Below are 18,993 nucleotides of genomic sequence, written 5' to 3'. Positions count from 1 at the left end.
GAAGGAGTGCATCCACTTGATTATAGGCTAGAGAAAATGATAAAGAAAGGGAGGGACCAAACACACTGGAATCTTAAAGCAAGATTGGCACAAATAGAAATACTGTCAGCGAATGATAGACCAAGGCAGCAGGATCTAAGTCATTTTTCTCTGTGAAAGTGTTATTCGGTTAGAACAAACATTTTCATTCAGCTTCATTTCATTCCTGATAATACAATACAGGTATACAAATGAGGCAGGATATTCAACATTTAAATACCAGAAATGCCCTTTGAATTCTGCGAATGTTGTGACCCCACAGAACATGGTTCACAGTTTTCATATTTTTGAAATGATGATTGAGAGATGTTTTAAAAAAGATGAAATTCACAATTTGCCCCCGCAGTTTTCCCACTTGCTGTGATTCCTTTCTCTACCTCAGATGCTTTGCTGTGCTATCAGCATGGAGCTCTCTGTGCCTTAAAAATCTGAGCTGTGGATCACATAATAAAAATATAGCATTTTTGATACATTTTTTGGTGTAGGCGTTGAAAGCTGAGCCAGAGTTTGTCTGATGTGTGACCTAATTTGCACCTTTTCATCCACTGAACAAGTGTGATTTTGTTTTTAAAAAAAAACTAATTAACAGTACAATCAGATTGTTCCAGCAAAATCTGGACTGGGATAATCCAACTCCAACGGATGAGCAATCTCTGAGGAGCTTTTCTTCCCCCACATGGAGAAGCCGTGAGAGGAAATGCATTCTCTGGAATGGGATGCTTGGTCAAGACAAGTTCCAGCCATTTTAAGTAGTGGCGTCTTAAATTAGCGAGTCAAATTGGTGATTAAATCATGAAATGTGGAAGGGTGTTTCACTGACAGACTGAAGGTACAATGGATTCACAAGTCCAGTCGAACATCCAGAAACATAATATAGCAGCTGTGAAATTGAATGTCAGTTAATACTCCAATTTATTCATCTAGAATTAAAATACAGTAAAAACCCCTGGTATCGGACAGCTATGGGGATCAGTAGATGCCGGATGTGCAAGTTTTCTGGTTGCTTGAAACATTTGTACTTTTTACCTGTTTATTTTCTGCGATTTTTTTTTGCTGGTTGCTTGGGGCTGCCGGTTACTTGAATCCCAGGGGTCTTACTGTAAGAAACATGCATTATTGTTAATGAACACCACAAAGCAACTGAAACATTAAAAATGCAACTTGTTCACTAATCTGCTCTTCTTACTTGCAATGTTCCCTCTAATTTTTAGTCGTCAGTGAGCACAAAAATCTTAGATTGTGATAATTTGTTTCCTGTGACAAAAGTACATGCGCACTTAATGCTTGTACAAGTGTAAATTTGAAATTGTTTCAAGATAATTTTGGCGCAGCCTATCTCTCATGGCTAATAAACTGATCTGGCATGTTTTAATGTAATACAAGTATGATGAACTATTTGTTTAACCCCCGACGAACTAGTTAACAGAAAATTAGCTAAGAGATTATTTTCACTCAATAGAATAACTATTAATGACTACATTAAATAACCTTTTGTGTGCACGTTCATTTCTTTTGTGCGCTGGTTGCAAAGTGCGGGCATGTGTGTGCACGTGTAGAGGGAACCTCTGCATACTTGTCTTATGCTCGTCAGTGTAAGAAACAGGAGCAGGTATATAAGCCACTTGGTTCCTCAAGCCTGTTGCATCATTCACTAGCACAGTCTGTCTCTGTTCTGACTGCAAACAATGACAGAATCTTCTCAGCCCTTCAGGAGAGAGAATTCCAAATACTTACCATCATTTCATTCCAATCTTTAACCTTAAATTGTGACCCCTTGTTCTAGATTCCTCGGCCAAATAAAAACGTCTTGCCATGTCTAATATGTTGAGCCCTCCAAGAAGTCACCTTATTGTTATAAAGGGTAGAGAATGGAGTCCCAGCCTATTCTGTTACATAAGACCTGCTGTTTCTTTGAGCATCCAGCAGTTTCACTCTTACCTGATCTCCATCAAGGATGGGAATCACGTCTTCTCAGAGATTTGCTGCCTCTGCAATCTCTGGCACGGGTCTGTACCTCGGACCTGGCCCGGAGACCCCAGTGTCTCCGCTGCAAGCTCCCATTTTCCCAAGTGCTGGAACACCCGACACATCTGCTGTTGACCCCAGCCTCAGCCGGCCATGGTCCAGAGTTCCTGGCATCTCCGCTGCTCACCCTGACCACCCTCACCCTCAGATGCCTCTGCCAAGGACCCCAGCCCCAGGAATCACAGGATGAAGCTGATGATGCTTCTGCTACTGACCCTAGTCCCGACTGTCCACAGGCTGGAACCCCTGTTGCCTCCAACTCCCACGAGACCATCACTTCCGATGCAGGTACTTACTCCCACGATCTGGCATCCTTGTTCCCATCCCAGTTCCCATCCCGACCTCGGCCTTGTCCAAACTGATAACTCGGATACCTCTGCTGCTGGAACTCACTAACCCTTCCTCCCCATCACCACTCCTTCCCTTTTTCTACTTCCCCACACCTCTCCCTACTCCTCATGCCTTTCTTCTCCTTTGAGGTCCCCCTTTTGTCCCACCACCCTACCCTGTTCACTCTCTCACCTCTCCCCCAACTCCCCTCTGACCCTCCCAATCCTCCATCTTCCCCCCTTGAACTCCCAACCCTCCTCCTCTTGACATTCTCCACCCCGCGAACCCACACTCTTCTAGGTCTTTCTTATCTCCTCGGATGTTCCCTCTCTGAGACAGAACACCTCAGTAGAGACCTTACCTTTGTCCCCTTTCCCCACACACAATGAGTTCCGTGCACGCCACGATGCCAAAATCTTCAGTCTTCTCCATCTTCGTGCCTATTTCAACCAGTATTCTCCATTCCCCTCACCCCCCCCCCCCCACTGAAGACCCCCTTTTACCACCATAAACCTTTTTCTTCTTCTTGTCTGGCCCTATTATTCCTTTTGGATCTCTCTATTTCCAACTGCTGCTTAGGCCTGAACCATCTTGACTTTACCACTTGGTCTCTTCTTCCAGTCTCACCCCCTCAGAAAACACTGCCCTCTACTCTCTCCACAACAATCTCAGCCACACTATCAAACCCACAGATAAAGATGATGCTGCTATGGTCTGGTGCACAGACTTCTACCTTGCCGAGGCCAGACGACAACTTTCAGACACCTCCTCTCACTTATCCTTTGAACAGACCCCACCAAGAAATATTAAGCCACCATCTCTTTCCTTATCACTTTCAGCCATCTCCTTTCCAAATCCTCCAACCTCATTGTTTCCCAGTTCTGTCTCCTACCCAAGATCCACAAACCTAATTGTCCAAAGAGACCTATTATTTCCACATGCTCTTGCCCCACCAAACTGGTATCATCATACTCCGACTCTATTTTGTCCCCCTGATCCAGTCCTAAATCCATGATGCCTCACATGCCCTCCATCACTTCAATAACTTCCAATTCCCTCATTTTCTCTTTGGGCATCCAATCTTGATACACCTCCATTCCCCCATTCTGAAGTTCTCAAAGCCCTTCATTTCTTTCTCAACAACAGACCCAACCAGGCCCCCACCTCCATCTTGCTCCACCTGGCAGAACTTGTTCTAACCTTCAATAGCCTCCTTTGGCTCATCCCACTTTCTCCAAGTCAAAGCATTACCGTGAGTACCCGCATGGGCCACAACTATACCTGCCTCTTTTTTTTGTCTATGTGGAGTAATCCATGCCACAAGCTTACACAAGCAAGGCTTCACAACTCTCTCTTCGCTTCATTGTTGCTGTCTCGTGCCCCCATGATGAGTTGGTTGACTTTGTCTACTAACTTTCACCCTGACCTCAAATTCACTTGGATTGCTTAAAGTGGAATGTGAGTGGAAAGAAAATGTTGGAACTCCCAACCCTTGTTATATGCCGCCCTATCTGTTTGGCATCTCTCAATCCACGATTGTGTGTTATTCCCGACGTCACAAACTTTAATATTGTTGTTGAACCTCCTGTGTGGAACCTAATGCAACCATATCCACTGGTTGCTTTACAAACATGATTTCTGTTTCATCAGTCCTTGATGGCACGGCGTAATTACAGCAAATTGGGGACTGGTAGATGCCGGATAAAAGAATTTGCCTGTTGCATGATTGGTGAATTAACCACTAGGGGCACCAATTTTAAACATTTGTATTTTTCACCTATTTATGTTCACCAATTTTTTTTTTTCCCAGTTGCTTGAGGCTGCCGCTTGCTTGAATTCCGGATTATGGAGGTTTTACTGTACTTTCGTATCTTGTTAATATCTTGATATATCCTTTATTTAAGATTCCAACATTAGAATGGGAGGCAGTACGGTTAGCGTAGGCACGCCACAGTAAGCATAGCGGTTAGTGCAGTGTCATTGTGACAGTGCCAACGAGCAGGACTAGGTTCATATCCCGTGCTGTCTGTAAGGAGTTTGTATGTTCTCCCCATGTCTGTGTGGGTTTCCTCCCACCCTTCTAAACGTATCAGGGAATATAGATTAATTGGGCCTAATTGGGAGGCATGCGCTTGTGGTCTGAAATGCCCTTTTGCTGTGCTCTGTGTCTAAATTTAATTTAATTTAAAATTACATTTTTAAAATGATAAATTTCCCTATCATTCCTGCTTGGTAGTTTCCTGCTTCTTCTCTCCTTTCTTAATTATTGGGATTGTATTTACAACTGCAGGAAATACTTCAGAATCTGTAGATTTTTTCAACCTGATAAGCAGAGCCCCTGCTGTTTCCATTGCCTAACCACTTCTTTCAAAACACTGAAAAACAGATAATTATGTCTTTGAGATTTATCAGTTTTCAAGCTCATTAACCTTTCTTGTCATTTTTTTCACAATGACTAATTTATTTTCCTTCTTCATTTGCACCAAACCTTCAGATCTGCAGCTTTTCTGTTGTTTTGACTGCATCTTCTGTAAAAAATGGACACAAAGTATTTGTTTAATCCCTCGTTATTGTCCATTATAAACTCTGTCTCTACCAACGGCAGTTTGAAGCTTGTTCTTGGTCGACTTCCTTGTTGCAAACTGCCTGGAGTTCTTCAAGTATTTTTTAATGTATCGCACTGATTTAGTCTTATATTTTATTTTCCCTTTTCCTTTCAATTTTTGTTTCTAAAGCGTTCTCAATCTGCAGGCATTTTTGTAATTTCTGGGAACTTTATAAGCCTTTTGCTGCGATTCTTTAATTCCTCTTGTAATCTATGGTTGCGTTGCTCCTTTATACATTAAAGCAAGGGTGACCAAACTATGGCCCCTGGTCCAACTGTGGCCTGTTACCCATTTTTAAGTGGCCCAGGGTGACTTTATAAATAAAATGGAATATGGCCCATTAGAACATAGTCTCTAACAATAAACCTTGTTACCTTGCACTTCTTAGTTTCAACACTAGATGTTTCTGCCATTTTGAACAACTGCTAGACCAACTGTTGCAATGTTACTATTTGATGAAAACGGTTTACCACAGTTGAAAAATAACTTTACCTTAGTTGATTAAACATGGTAGATATGAAAAGATGAAAAATAGCAAGGGAGTGCTAAAAATTTCAGACACAGTGGGAAAATGAATTTTTTTTTTACAGAATTCATGGGTTAAGAGTGAAAGGGGAAAGGTTTGGGGGGGACATGAGGGTGAACTTCACACTGAGAGTGGTGGGAGTGTGGAACGAGCTGCCAGCCACAGTGGTGAATGTGAGTTCAATTTTAACATTTAAGAAGAATTCGGACAGGTACTTGGATGAGAGAGGTATGGAGGGCTATGGACAGGACGCAGGTCAGTGGGATTAGGCAAAATGGTTTGGCACTGACTAGAGGGGCCAAAGGGAACTGTTTCTGTGTTTTAACGTTCTATAGTTTTCAGTCAAGGCGAAGTGTATTTGTTTGATTTTCAAGGAGTCTGTTAACTTTAATAGCCCATCTACAAATTTACACATTGCATCATAATCCTTAAAGTGGACAATTGGGCCAGGAACTGTACTCACTGAGAGTTGTGGAGGAATGTTGGAGACTGTCTTGTCCCTTTCTTGATCTTTCCTCCTGTTCTTATTTTGCATCCAACTTTTTATTTTGCCCTGTTTTTTGAATGAGAATTTTTAAGAGTTTTATTGCACTCATTTAAATTAAATTTAAGAGCAGCAGATACAGAAATGCCTTCTGTAATATGTGTTATGAGCTATTGTAATGTCAACAGTTAAACTGTTCAGTAGTGTTGTATAGTTATTTTGATTGTAGTAAATACATTAAAAAATGCTGGAGGATCTCAACTGGTCCCCAGCGTTCATAGGAGGTAAAGATATATAACCAATGTTTCAGGCTTGAACCCTTCTTCACCAGATTATTGGTGTGTAGGATGGGAGGGAATGTTACAAAGGGAGGGGACCAAGGAAAACTGAAGGAACACATGGTCTGGGTACCTGCTAGTAGAGAAAGCTTGACAGTGACAGCTGATCTGTGGGAGATGTAAATGGAGGAATGTGAACAGATATGAGAGAGGGAAAAATAATCAAATGCTGGAACTTTTGGATGCAGTTGCTACAAATCTGAAGTGAAAAAAGAAATTGGGAAAACCCTGCCGATCAGACAGGTGGCATCAAGGAGTCCTCCCCTCTCTGGACTCAGCAAGTGGGAAGGGGAACAGCTGGTCAAGTTAGCATCAATCTCCTCAATCCTGTGCTATCAGGGCAGGAGTTCCTCAGGAACAACCACCTTCAGCTGATTCACTATAAGGCCCAAAATGGGGATGTTCACTGATGTTTGGGCAATTACTTTGCAACACCTCAAAAAAATTCAGCGGTCTGCTCCTTCCTGCAGCAAGATGTAGACATTATTCCAGCATGAGCTACTAATGGGCCAACAGAACCCATCTCCAACAAGAGAGTGTTTAATTGTCTTTTTATAACCTTCAATGACATTTGCCAGCATCATGGGAATCACCACAAACCAGAAAACCTTAACTGCCCCAGCCCTATAAAGACTGCAATAACTAGGTATGGTGTGGAGTGTGAGGTAAATACACCAAAATGCTGAAAAACTCAGCAGGTCCCGCAGCATCCATTGGAGGCAAGATATATAACTGATGTTTCGGGCCTGAGCCCTTTGTCAAGGTATGGGCAGAAAGCAGGCAGGCGGCTGAATAAAAAAGGCAGGGGCAGGATCAAAGTGGGGGCATATGGAGGAGTACAGGCCAACACCCCTTTGGCTGCTCCACTGCAAAATCCCTTCAAGGGATGCCTACCCTGAAGAAGTTCTCTTTATCTTTGAAGGAAGCTCTGTGAGAGTCTCTCTCACTGCTCCACTTCTGTGCACCCTGCTGCTCTCAACCGACCTGTTTACTTCCAACCTTTGCCTGCCACCTGCCTGCTTTTTGCTCATACCTTGATGAAGGGCTCAGGCCCGAAACATTGGTTATATATCTTTACCTCCTATGGACCCTGCAGGACCGTTCCTCTGGCAATTTCGTTTATTAACTACAGTCACAGCATCTGCAGACTTTCTTGTTTCACTCCTGTGGAGAGTGACTCCCCTTCTGACAACCACAATCAGAATTTATTGTCATGAACATGTCACGGAATTTGTTGTCTTGCAGCAACATCACAGGATCAAATATTGCTAGGAATTACAAGTATAAATAAATAGTGGAAGAAAATAGGAGAAAGTGAGGTGTCTGTGATTCATTGTGCATTCAGAAATCTAATGGCAGTGGCGAAGAAGCTGTCCTTGTTCTTCTGGGTGCTCACCTGCTGCTAAACCTCCTTCCTGATAGTAGCAGTGTAAAGAGAGCATGGCCTGGAGGTGGGGGGGAGGGGGGGGTGTCCTTGACCAATACCAATATACCACTATACCAATATTCCTTCCATCTTCCATGAGGTGCAAGTAATGCACAAGATGAAAACCCACCATTTAGAACCATAGACTGCTACAGTACTGAAAACAGGTCATTCAGCCCTTCTAGTCTTTGTCAACCATTGTTCAGCTAGTCCCAATAACCTGCTCCCATTCCATAACCCTCCAGGCCTCTCCCATCCATGTATCTATCCAATTTATTCTTAAAGTTCAAGATAGAGTCCACACCCACAACATCAGATGGCAGCTTATTCCACACTCACACCCCTCTTTGAGTGAAGAAGTTCCCCCTAATGTCCTCCCTCAACCTTTCCCCTTTCAACCTAAAGCCATGTCCTCTTGTATTTATCTCTCCTAATCTTAGTGGAAAACGCTTACTCGCATTTACTCTGTCTATACCCCTCATAATTTTGTAAACCTCTATCAAATCTCCATTTATTCTTCTTCATTCCAGGGAACAAAGTCCTAACCTGTTTAATCTTTCCTTATAACTCAACTCCTGAAGACCCGGCAACATCCAAGTAAATCTTCTCTGCACTCTTTCAGTCTTATTAATATCCTTCCTGTAAATTGCACACAATATTCCAAAATTGGCCTCACCAATGTCTTGAATAACTTCAACCTAACATCCCAACTCCTATACTCAATACTTTGATTTATAAAGACCGATTCTAAAAGCTTTCTTTACAACCCTGTCCACCTGCAATGCCACCTTCAGGGAGCAATGTGCCTGTACCCCAGGTCTCTGCTCCTCCGCACTCCTCAGTGCCCTACCATTTACAGTGTATCTCTTTCCTTGATGTCCTCTTCCAAAAGACAGTACTGCATTAAACTCCATCATCCATTTTCTGGCCCATTCCCCCAATTGGTCCAGATCCCTCTGCAAGCTTTGAAAATCTTCCTCATCGCCCACAGCGCCTCCTATCTTTGTGTCATCAGCAAACTTGCTGATCCAATTCACCATGTTATCATCAAGATCATTGATATAGTCAATAAACAACTCACATCCCTGAGGCACACCACTCTAGTCTGAGAAGCAACCATCCACTACCACTCTCTGTTTTCTCCCACATAGCCAATTTTGAATCCAGTTTACAGCCCCTCTATGGATACCTAGTGTCTTAACCCTCTCAACTAACCTCCCACTTCGGATCTTGTCAAAGGCCTTACTAAAATCCATGTAGACAACATCCACAGCCTTTCCTTCATCTACCTTTTTGGTAACTTCCTTGAAAACCTCTACAAGATTTTTTAAACACGACCAACCTCGCAAAAAGCCATGCTGACCGTCCTTAATCAGCCCATGGCTGTACAAATACCTATCTCTCAGAACTTCTTCCAATAATTTATCTACTACTGACATCAGGCTTACTGGCCTGTGGTTACCTGATTTACTCTTGGAGCCTTTCTTAAAACTTGCTCGGATGAGTGCAGCTCCAACAGCACTGTCCTGGACAAAGCAGCGCACTTCATTGATACCAGCTCATTATTTTGTTTTTTTTTACCTTCCCCACTGGTGCCTTGTGGCTGTAGGGCATACCGTGCACAAAATGCTCTTTAGCCACTTAGCTTCTACTCTGTTCTTGTAGCCAGAGGATTCATGTTATTCATCTAACTAAGATTCTAGACCGGATGGAATTGCACTTCCCAAATTCACAATCTTCAGAAGGATGGGTGCTCAGGTGAAAGGGAGCACCACGTCTGCTGTGTCCCCTCCTATGAAAGGCTCAGGACAGAACATTGGTTATATCTTTGCTATTTAAAGTACGCTGTATGACCCGCCGAGTTTCTCCAGCATTGAGTTTTTAACCACAGTAACTGCATATGCAGACTTTCATGTCTCACTCCATTCTACTGCAAAAATCTGCAAAATCTCTATTAGGAATGCTCATCCCAAATAAGTTCTCCTCCTCTCTCCGAAGGCATTTCTATGACAATCTTACTCACTCCTCCCCTCTGCTACCCTCAGCTCTTGTGGGACTGTGCTGCTCTCTCTCACCATTTTATTCCGGCGCCTGCCTAAATTTTGCTCATACCTTGATGAAGGGATCAGGCCCCAAACATTGGTTATGTAGCTCGATCTTTGCAGCATAAAGTACGTGCTGATTTTCTCCAGAACTGTGTTTCTTTACTACATTCAGTTCATCTGCAGACTTTCGTATTTCACTCCTCTCTACTTTCAAACCATATTTCATTGTTGGTAGGTCTTAATCCATGAACTCCTGCTCAACACCCCTGCGGGAGTACCTTAACTAGAAAGGTGACAGCAGTTGAAGGTGATGACTGACTGTCTCCTTCTTAAGGCCACTCAGGATGGACAACAAATTTAAACTTAGACATAGGGCCCGGAAACAGGGCCTTTCGGCCCATGAGCCCGTGCCTCTCAGATACTTCAATTCATCCACAACCCCCGTACAGTTTTGAAGCGTGGGAGGAAACCAGAGCACCCGGGGGAAACACGGGGAGAACATGCAAGCTCCTTACGGGCAGTGCTGGATTTGAACGCGGGCTACTGGTGCAGTAATTGCGTCGCGCTAACCACTAAACTAGGTGCTGGACTTGCCATTAATTCTTAAAAGCGAATAAATAACTGAACAAAAGATCTTGATCAGATGACTAGCCATTTCTCTCCATGGATCTGACCTGAGTCCCACCAGCTTCTTTGTTTTCACAGGTAACAGAAAATGCCTGCGATAGCTCTATGAAACTCATCCAACAGATCCCCTCCCATCCCTATACTTTGCTCATATCTTTGAAGTGTTCCCTTTTCAGTCTGTGTCAAGTCTCTGTTGAAGGTTGATAATGAATCTGCCTCGCAAGTAGTGCAATTCCATCAACTCCAGTATCTTAATTGAACCTATCACATAAATATTGTGACTACAAGAGCAGATTGAGTCATTTGCTGTGAATGACTCACCTCCTGACACCCCTAAGCCTTTTCATCATCGACAAAGCAGAAGTCAGTAATGTAATGGAAGGCTCTCCACTTGCGTGGACGGGTGGGACTCCAACAGCTTTTGGGAAATTCATCTGGCGCAAGACACTCACCTAACTTGGTCTGTGTTCTCCTTCTTGCCACCCAGTGCCTTTTGCATTCTCTCTGTGAAGACTATTTGAGCATTTTAATCGCATTCTGGGTGAGAAGACAGGCTTTAGTGACTTCTGTGAAAGAAGAGATCAAACCCCTTTTTTGTTTCTGAGTACAGTTACCCTGTGTTGATGATGCCTTGGTTTGAACAGAAACATTTCACCAAGAGGGTGGTGGCCGATTCTGGCTCACCGCTCGAATAAAATCTGCATGAATGAATGGTTTCTTATTGGGAAACCAGAGAGCTCCTTTAATGCATGGAAGAAGGTCATGTCTGACTCATTGAATCCACTTTCATGGTTTTAATTTATTACTCTGCAATTATCACAAAGGAATCTACTTACAAAAAAAAAGCATTTTGAAGAAATGACATCAGAAGCAGGAAATTATAATTATTATCAAAGTTTGAACAGGCTATTTAGAAATGACAAAAGAAAGGGGTGACTGATAGGAGGCATCGTGAATGTGTTTGATATGGAAGATGTGCAGGAAATATTTGTGTGGGAGTCTTGTCTTTGGACGACAAATATAAGGCCGTAAGAATTAAATCTGCAAGGCAACGCAGAAGAAACGTCAGGAGGCAGAGATACTTAAGAAGGAGACATTCTCCTATCGGAGTCATTGAGATAAATCGTATCATTGGAATTAACGGAAAGCTACGTACAAAAAGAAGTACCGTACCTGTAGAAAGAAATAGATGGGGATAAAGATACATAACCAATGTTTCGGGTTGAGCCTTTCATCGAGGTAGAAATAAGCAGGGAGGCTGATGAAGTAAAATGATAAGGGATACAAGAATATTGGTGTGGAGTATAAATGCTTGTCAGGACATTCGGGTGATCGGCCAATTTCTGCACTGTGGATTCTCTGAGTCAGCTGGTGGACGAGTTACTGACAGCTATCAGGCTCTTGAACTTCTCCTTATCAGCAAACCATTGCAAGACCTTCGAAGATTTGGCTGGACTAATAAAACTACATTTTTTTGAACAACCAGTCATGTTATTTGCCATGTATTTTCTTTTCTCTTGCTTGTATGTTCCTTATCCTTCATTTTCTTTCCTTGTAGTGCCTCGTGTGAATTATGCGGAAATTGTTGTTCGCGTGCTTTACATAACTGGAAAGCTGTTTCAAAAACTTTGTTCTGTCGGGTTGTATTTGTGGAATCAGATGATAATAAACTTGAATTTGAACTTGAGCTGCAGCAAGTAAGACTTCCATTTCATCTGTACATTGCTCATGTGTATGACAATAAACTCTCATTCATTCATTTGCTTCATTTAATTTAGGGTTGGTTGGTGAATATGTGGGTCTGTGTAGAACTTAGTCACGTTACCTTGGGAGATCTTCACATGTCTTTGCTGTTATCAGTGAGAGTGCTGGGCAAGTAGGAGTGTTACAATTGGTCTCATCACCCCTGAACCAAGGAGAGGAATCATCCATGAGGGTGAAGAAATGAATGCCTAGACTCACACAATGCTCTTTTATCTTTATTCCTTCCCAGGATGTGGACATCACTGATAAGGGCAGATTTATTTTTCTTTTCTGAATGACTTGTGATGGCAATGGCTGACAGTGGCATTTCAATTGCAACTCAATCACATTGGTGGGTCTGGAGACATTAGGCACTTTCAGATTGCAGCACCCAGGAAGTCTTCCCGGGACCCAGGTGAGACTACTGGGTTGTGTGTGCCTCCAGCTCATTTCCAATAGCAGCCTAATCTACCTGTTAAATCATCAACCCGGCAACTTAAGTGGGATCCCGCCCCTTCGATGACATGGTGAGTGACATGACACGCAGGCACAGGGAATCCCTTTCTATTTAAAGTTCCAGAGTAACTGGGTGAGGCATTTTCCTTTTCAAATAGGCAGAGGTAGACACCCAGGTAAGTTTTACTGGGTTTCCTGACCACCTCCGAGGTAGGTCTGGGACCCGGGTGGATTTTGATTGGGCTTGCTCTTTCAAACAATCCTGTACCTGGATCTTCAACTGAGTAAATTGCCCAGTTAACCCCATTTTACAAGGCAATTCATGTTGAGGAACTTTGGGGGACATCCGATGCGCTCTAGTATTTGCCAAAGCCCTTTCCTGCTCACGGTGTCGAAGGCTTTGGTGAGGTCAACAAAGGTGATGTAGAGTCCTTTGTTTTGTTCTCTGCACTTTTCTTGGAGCTGTCTGAGGGCAGTAGTTCCTCTGTTTGCGCGAAAGCCGCACTGTGATTCTGGGAGAATATTCTCGGCGACACTAGGTATTATTCTATTTAGTAGAATCCTAGCGAAGATTTTGCCTGCAATGGAGAGCAGCGTGATTCCCCTGTAGTTTGAGCAGTCTGATTTCTCGCCTTTGTTTTTGTACAGGGTGATGATGGTGGCATCACGAAGATCCTGAGGCAGTTTTCCTTGGTCCCAACAAAGCTTGAAAAACTCATGCAGTTTGGCATGCAGAGTTTTGCCGCCAGCCTTCCAGACCTCTGGGGGGATTCCATCCATACCTGCTGCTTTGCCACTTTTCAGTTGTTCGATTGCCTTATATGTCTCATCCAGGGTGAGGACCTCATCCAGCTCTAGCCTTAGGGGCTGTTGAGGGAGCTGGAGCAGGGCGGAATCTTGGACTGAGCGGTTGGCACTTTGGCAAATACTAGAGCGCATCGGATGTCCCCCAAAGTTCCTCAACATGATTATCCAACTGCACGAAAACCAACAAGATCGGGTCAGATACAGCAATGAGCTCTCTGAACCCTTCTCCATTAACAATAGCGTGAAGCAAGGCTGTGTTCTCGCACCAACCCTCTTTTCAATCTTCTTCAGCATGATGCTGAACCAAGCCATGAAAGACCCCAACAATGAAGACGCTGTTTACATCCGGTACCGCACGGATGGCAGTCTCTTCAATCTGAGGCGCCTGCAAGCTCACACCAAGACACAAGAGAAACTTGTCCGTGAACTACTCTTTGCAGACGATGCCGCTTTAGTTGCCCATTCAGAGCCAGCTCTTCAGCGCTTGACGTCCTGCTTTGCGGAAACTGCCAAAATGTTTGGCCTGGAAGTCAGCCTGAAGAAAACTGAGGTCCTCCATCAGCCAGCTCCCCACCATGACTACCAGCCCCCCCCCCACATCTCCATCGGGCACACAAAACTCAAAACGGTCAACCAGTTTACCTATCTCGGCTGGACCATTTCATCAGATGCAAGGATCAACAATGAGATAGACAACAGACTCGCCAAGGCAAATAGCGCCTTTGGAAGACTACACAAAAGAGTCTGGAAAAACAACCAACTGAAAAACCTCACAAAGATAAGCGTATACAGAGCCGTTGTCATACCCTCACTCCTGTTCAGCTCCGAATCATGGGTCCTCTACCGGCATCACCTACGGCTCCTAGAACGCTTCCACCAGCGTTGTCTCCGCTCCATCCTCAACATCCATTGGAGCGCTTTCATCCCTAACGTCGAAGTACTCGAGATGGCAGAGGTCGACAGCATCGAGTCCACGCTGCTGAAGATCCAGCTGCGCTGGGTGGGTCACGTCTCCAGAATGGAGGACCATCGCCTTCCCAAGATCGTGTTATATGGCGAGCTCTCCATTGGCCACCGTGACAGAGGTGCACCAAAGAAAAGGTACAAGGACTGCCTAAAGAAACCTCTTGGTGCCTGCCACATTGACCACCGCCAGTGGGCTGATATCGCCTCAAACCGTGCATCTTGGCGCCTCACAGTTTGGCGGGCAGCAACCTCCTTTGAAGAAGACCGCAGAGCCCACCTCACTGACAAAAGGCAAAGGAGGAAAAACCCAACACCCAACCCCAACCAACCAATTTTCCCCTGCATCCGCTGCAACCATGTCTGCCTGTCCCGCATCGGACTTGTCAGCCACAAACGAGCCTGCAGCTGACGTGGACTTTTACCCCCTCCATAAATCTTCGTCCGCGAAGCCAAGCCAAAGAGAGACAAGGCAATTTGAACGGACCTACTGATATTCTGAGGAATGTGAGGAAAGAGGTTACTGAAGTTTCATAGTCTTAATTAAGGGTGCCATCTTGATTTATTCGTTACTTTAGACAAGTGGTTTTCAAACTTTTTCTTTCCACTCACAAACCACTTTAAGCCATAAGTGCTCTGTGATTAGTAAGGGATTACTTAAAGTAGTTTGTGAGTGGGAAGGGAAGATTGAGAACCACTGATCTACACCCAATTGTTACTGAAATATTTTGCTTGAGAAAAATTGTCATTGGCCCATTTCCTTTGGAGTTCTGAAACCGTGCACATAACGAGTCCATTAGGTACGATTAAAACAGTGGTTTTCAAACTTTTTCTTTCCACTCACATACCACCTGAAGCAATCCCTTACTAATCACAGAGTACCTATGGCATAGGGAATACTTAAATAGGTATGCGGGTGGAAAGAAAACATTTGAAAACCACTGCTTTAGACCATAAGACATAGGAGCAAAAAATAGACTATTCAGCCGATCGAGTCTGCCCTGCCATTCAATCATATTTTCTCATTTAGCTCCACTGCCCAGCCTTCTCCCAATACTTTTGATGCCCCTGGCTAATCAAGAACCTATCAATCTCTACCTTAAATCCACCCAATGACTTGGCCAGGGCTCTCTGAATATTGCTCCTTATTCATAACATTCTCCAGAATCCAAAAAGAATCATCCTGGCGTCACTTGGATGATATTGAAAGGCTGGGTGATCACACAGTATATTTGTAATGCCAAATATATTATGGACAGTTGGTGTAATCTCAATTACATTTTGATAACACATGCATCAAGTTCTTTGCATTTGCTTGTGAATCTAATTAATGTTTGTCTTTGTAATTAATTGACACCATTAGATGACTTCACCCGTTAGAGAGAAAGGGGACAGATAAAGACAATTCAGCCCAAAGTAAATGACAAAAATCTGTAGACTCACCTTCTTTGGCTTGGCTTCGCGGACGAAGATTTATGGAGGGGGTAAATGTCCACGTCAGCTGCAGGCTCGTTTGTGGCTGACAAGTCCGATGCGGGACAGGCAGACACGGTTGCAGCGGATGCAGGGGAAAATTGGTTGGTTGGGGTTGGGTGTTGGGTTTTTCCTCCTTTGCCTTTTGTCAGTGAGGTGGGCTCTGCGGTCTTCTTCAAAGGAGGTTGCTGCCCGCCAAACTGTGAGGCGCCAAGATGCACGGTTTGAGGCGACATCAGCCCACTGGCAGGCACCAAGAGATTTCTTTAGGCAGTCCTTGTACCTTTTCTTTGGTGCACCTCTGTCACGGTGGCCAGTGGAGAGCTCGCCATATAACACGATCTTGGGAAGGCGATGGTCCTCCATTCTGGAGACGTGACCCACCCAGCGCAGCTGGATCTTCAGCAGCGTGGACTCGATGCTGTCGACCTCTGCCATCTCGAGTACTTCGACGTTAGGGATGAAGGCGCTCCAATTAATGTTGAGGATGGAGCGGAGACAACGCTGGTGGAAGCATTCTAGGAGCCGTAGGTGATGCCGGTAGAGGACCCATGATTCGGAGCCGAACAGGAGTGTGGGTATGACAACGGCTCTGTATATGCTTATCTTTGTGAGGTTTTTCAGTTGGTTGTTTTTCCAGACTCTTTTGTGTAGTCTTCCAAAGGCGCTATTTGCCTTGGCGAGTCTGTTGTCTACCTCGTTGTCGATCCTTGCATCTGATGAAATGGTGCAGCCGAGATAGGTAAACTGGTTGACCAGTTTGAATTTTGTGTGCCCAATGGAGTTGTGGGGGGGCTAGTAGTCATGGTGGGGAGCTGGCTGATGGAGGACCTCAGTTTTCTTCAGGTTGACTTCCAGGCCAAACATTTTGGCAGTTTCCGCAAAACAGGACGTCAAGCGCTGAAGAGCTGGCTCTGAATGGGCAACTAAAGCGGCATCGTCTGCAAAGAGTAGTTCGCGGACAAGTTTCTCTTGTGTCTTGGTGTGAGCTTGCAGGCGCCTCAGATTGAAGAGACTGCCATCCGTGTGGTACCGGATGTAAACAGCGTCTTCATTGTAGACTCTATGGTTGAAGTAAAAACACAAAATGCTGGAGAAACTCAGCAGGTCAAACAGTGTCCTTTATGTAGCAAAGGTAAAGATACATAACTGACGTTTCAGGCATGGGCCCTTCATGAGAAAATGCCGGCAGGCATCCAAACAAAAGAGATGGGGGAGATGGCAAAGGCAGGAGATAATAGGTGGAGAAAAGAGGGAGGGGACAGCAGCAATGAGGGGGAGGGGGAATGGCTGGGTGGGTGGAAGAACTAGAAAGACAGGAAAGGGAGAAGGGAAATAAAAGGCAAGCAGGTTTAGTGGAAAGCAGTAAAGTCAATGTTAATGGCCTGTGTCCCCACTCCACAATTCAGTTCAATCTGTATCCGCACCACGTGACTGCATTGGTTACATTTCTATCAGAACTCCACCAACCTCCATTTTGAGTACCTCTCAGCCTCAACAGCTTTAGACCCGACAGTTCCAAATCCCCACATCCCTTCGTGTTGGGAAGGCCTTCCTGCTTCCACACCCCTGAAAGTCCTGCTTCTGTTTAAGTCACAAACGATGCATATTCACCAGAGAAAACAATTTCTTTTTCCCATACCCAAACAACTCCTCAGAAACCTCAATGAAATAACTCCATAAATTCCTGTGCTCAGAGGATGCAAGGAATCCTGTCCACGAAGGGTAAATCCCTTAGCCTCAGCGCACTTCCGGTGACTGTGCCTTGCACCCGTTTCCATGGTCCTAACAAGGAATGATTAGTAACAGCTACAGTGTGTGTTACCAAGGTATTGTCTTTTCACAACTGATTCTCAAGGACATTGATGGTCAGAGATATAATGCAGGCTGTCATTTGTCGAGTTTCTGTTGTGACAAATGTCTATTATGACTGATCACACATTTCACCCCAGTTTGAAGCCTGCACAGTTCTTGCCAACTTCTGATTTGCATATTTTAGTGACAAGGTTTTCATTAGTCAGACATTTCGAGATAATCTCTGCAGTTCTTGCTGTAATGTAATGGTATTAGGAACTGTGTCAGAATTATAGTGCGACATTTTCAGTCAGGAAACAACTTCAGGAAAGAAAAAATTAAAAATTGGAATCCTCAGTGAGTGTGTTACGTATTTTAAAATAGATTGTCATAAATAGAAAAAGATATACCTCAATATATCACCCATAGACTCCAATGTTATCAATAACATTGGTTTCATCAGTCTTCAACCACCTGTTCAATATGAAGATCAAAGAATATCATGCAGTTCCCTCACTTCTGAGACCAATTTTGCTCTCTTGATTTAAGCAAGGATACATATCTACTGGAAATACTTTAAAGGAGGTTCATTTGCTTGACTCCTGGAATGAAGAGACTGTTTTATGAGGATTGGGCAGACTGGACCTGTTTAGAGTTGAGAAGAAGTGGAAACATATTGTTAATCCTCCTCTCTGACAATCAGGTGCTCCTCAAGGATGAATACTTAGCGCACTGCTCTACTCTCCTTTCACCCATGACTGTGTGGCGAGGCTCAATTCAAATTCCATTTATAAATCTGCTGATTACTCTCCAGTTGTCGGCAGAATCACAGACAACAATGAGGAAACGTATAGGAGTGAGATAGATCAGCTCGTTGAGTGGCATCACACCAACAGCTTTGCATTCAATGTTGGCAAAACGACAAAACTACGGAATTGATTGTGGACTTCAGGAAGGGAAAACCAGGAGAACACAAAGCAGTTCTCATCGAGGGGTCAGCCATGGAGAAGGTAAGGAATTTCAAATTCCTGCTGTCAACATCTCTGAAGACCTATCATGTCAATGCGTTAATGAAGAAGGCACACATCGGCTATATTTCATGTGGAGTTTGGGGAGATTTGGTATGTCACCTAAAGCTCTTGCATATTTCTAGAGGTGGACCGTGGGGAGCATTCTGACTGGTTGCATCACTCTCTGGTATAGAGGTGTTAATGCACAGGAAAGGGAAGAGCTAGAGTTGTAAACTCGGCCAATGCGATCATGGGCATTATTAAGAGGCAAAGTCTCAAGAAACCAACTTCTATCATCAAG

At 44.1% G+C, this 18,993-nt stretch overlaps 1 protein-coding gene and 1 long non-coding RNA gene across 24 annotated transcripts in view; one reads left to right on the top strand and one right to left on the bottom strand.

Annotated features, from left to right (window-relative positions):
* The window catches only part of LOC138753237 (neurexin-3-like), a 2,173,925-nt gene that overhangs the window by 1,256,394 nt on the left and 898,538 nt on the right, over positions 1-18,993 (top strand). The gene's annotated exons all lie outside the window — the stretch shown is intronic.
* LOC138752255 (uncharacterized) lies at positions 4,853-17,613 on the bottom strand. The gene is made up of 3 exons (XR_011350450.1): positions 17,531-17,613; positions 5,990-6,079; positions 4,853-4,922 (listed from the first exon to the last, which is right to left on the bottom strand). It is a non-coding gene; the product is annotated as an uncharacterized lncRNA (long non-coding RNA).

The sequence above is a fragment of the Narcine bancroftii genome, chromosome 2 (genome assembly GCF_036971445.1).
Source record: "Narcine bancroftii isolate sNarBan1 chromosome 2, sNarBan1.hap1, whole genome shotgun sequence".
In the NCBI taxonomy this organism is placed as follows: Eukaryota; Metazoa; Chordata; class Chondrichthyes; order Torpediniformes; family Narcinidae; genus Narcine; species Narcine bancroftii.
Note: the sequence above shows the minus strand (reverse complement) of the source record. Positions and strands in the feature narration are given on the sequence as shown.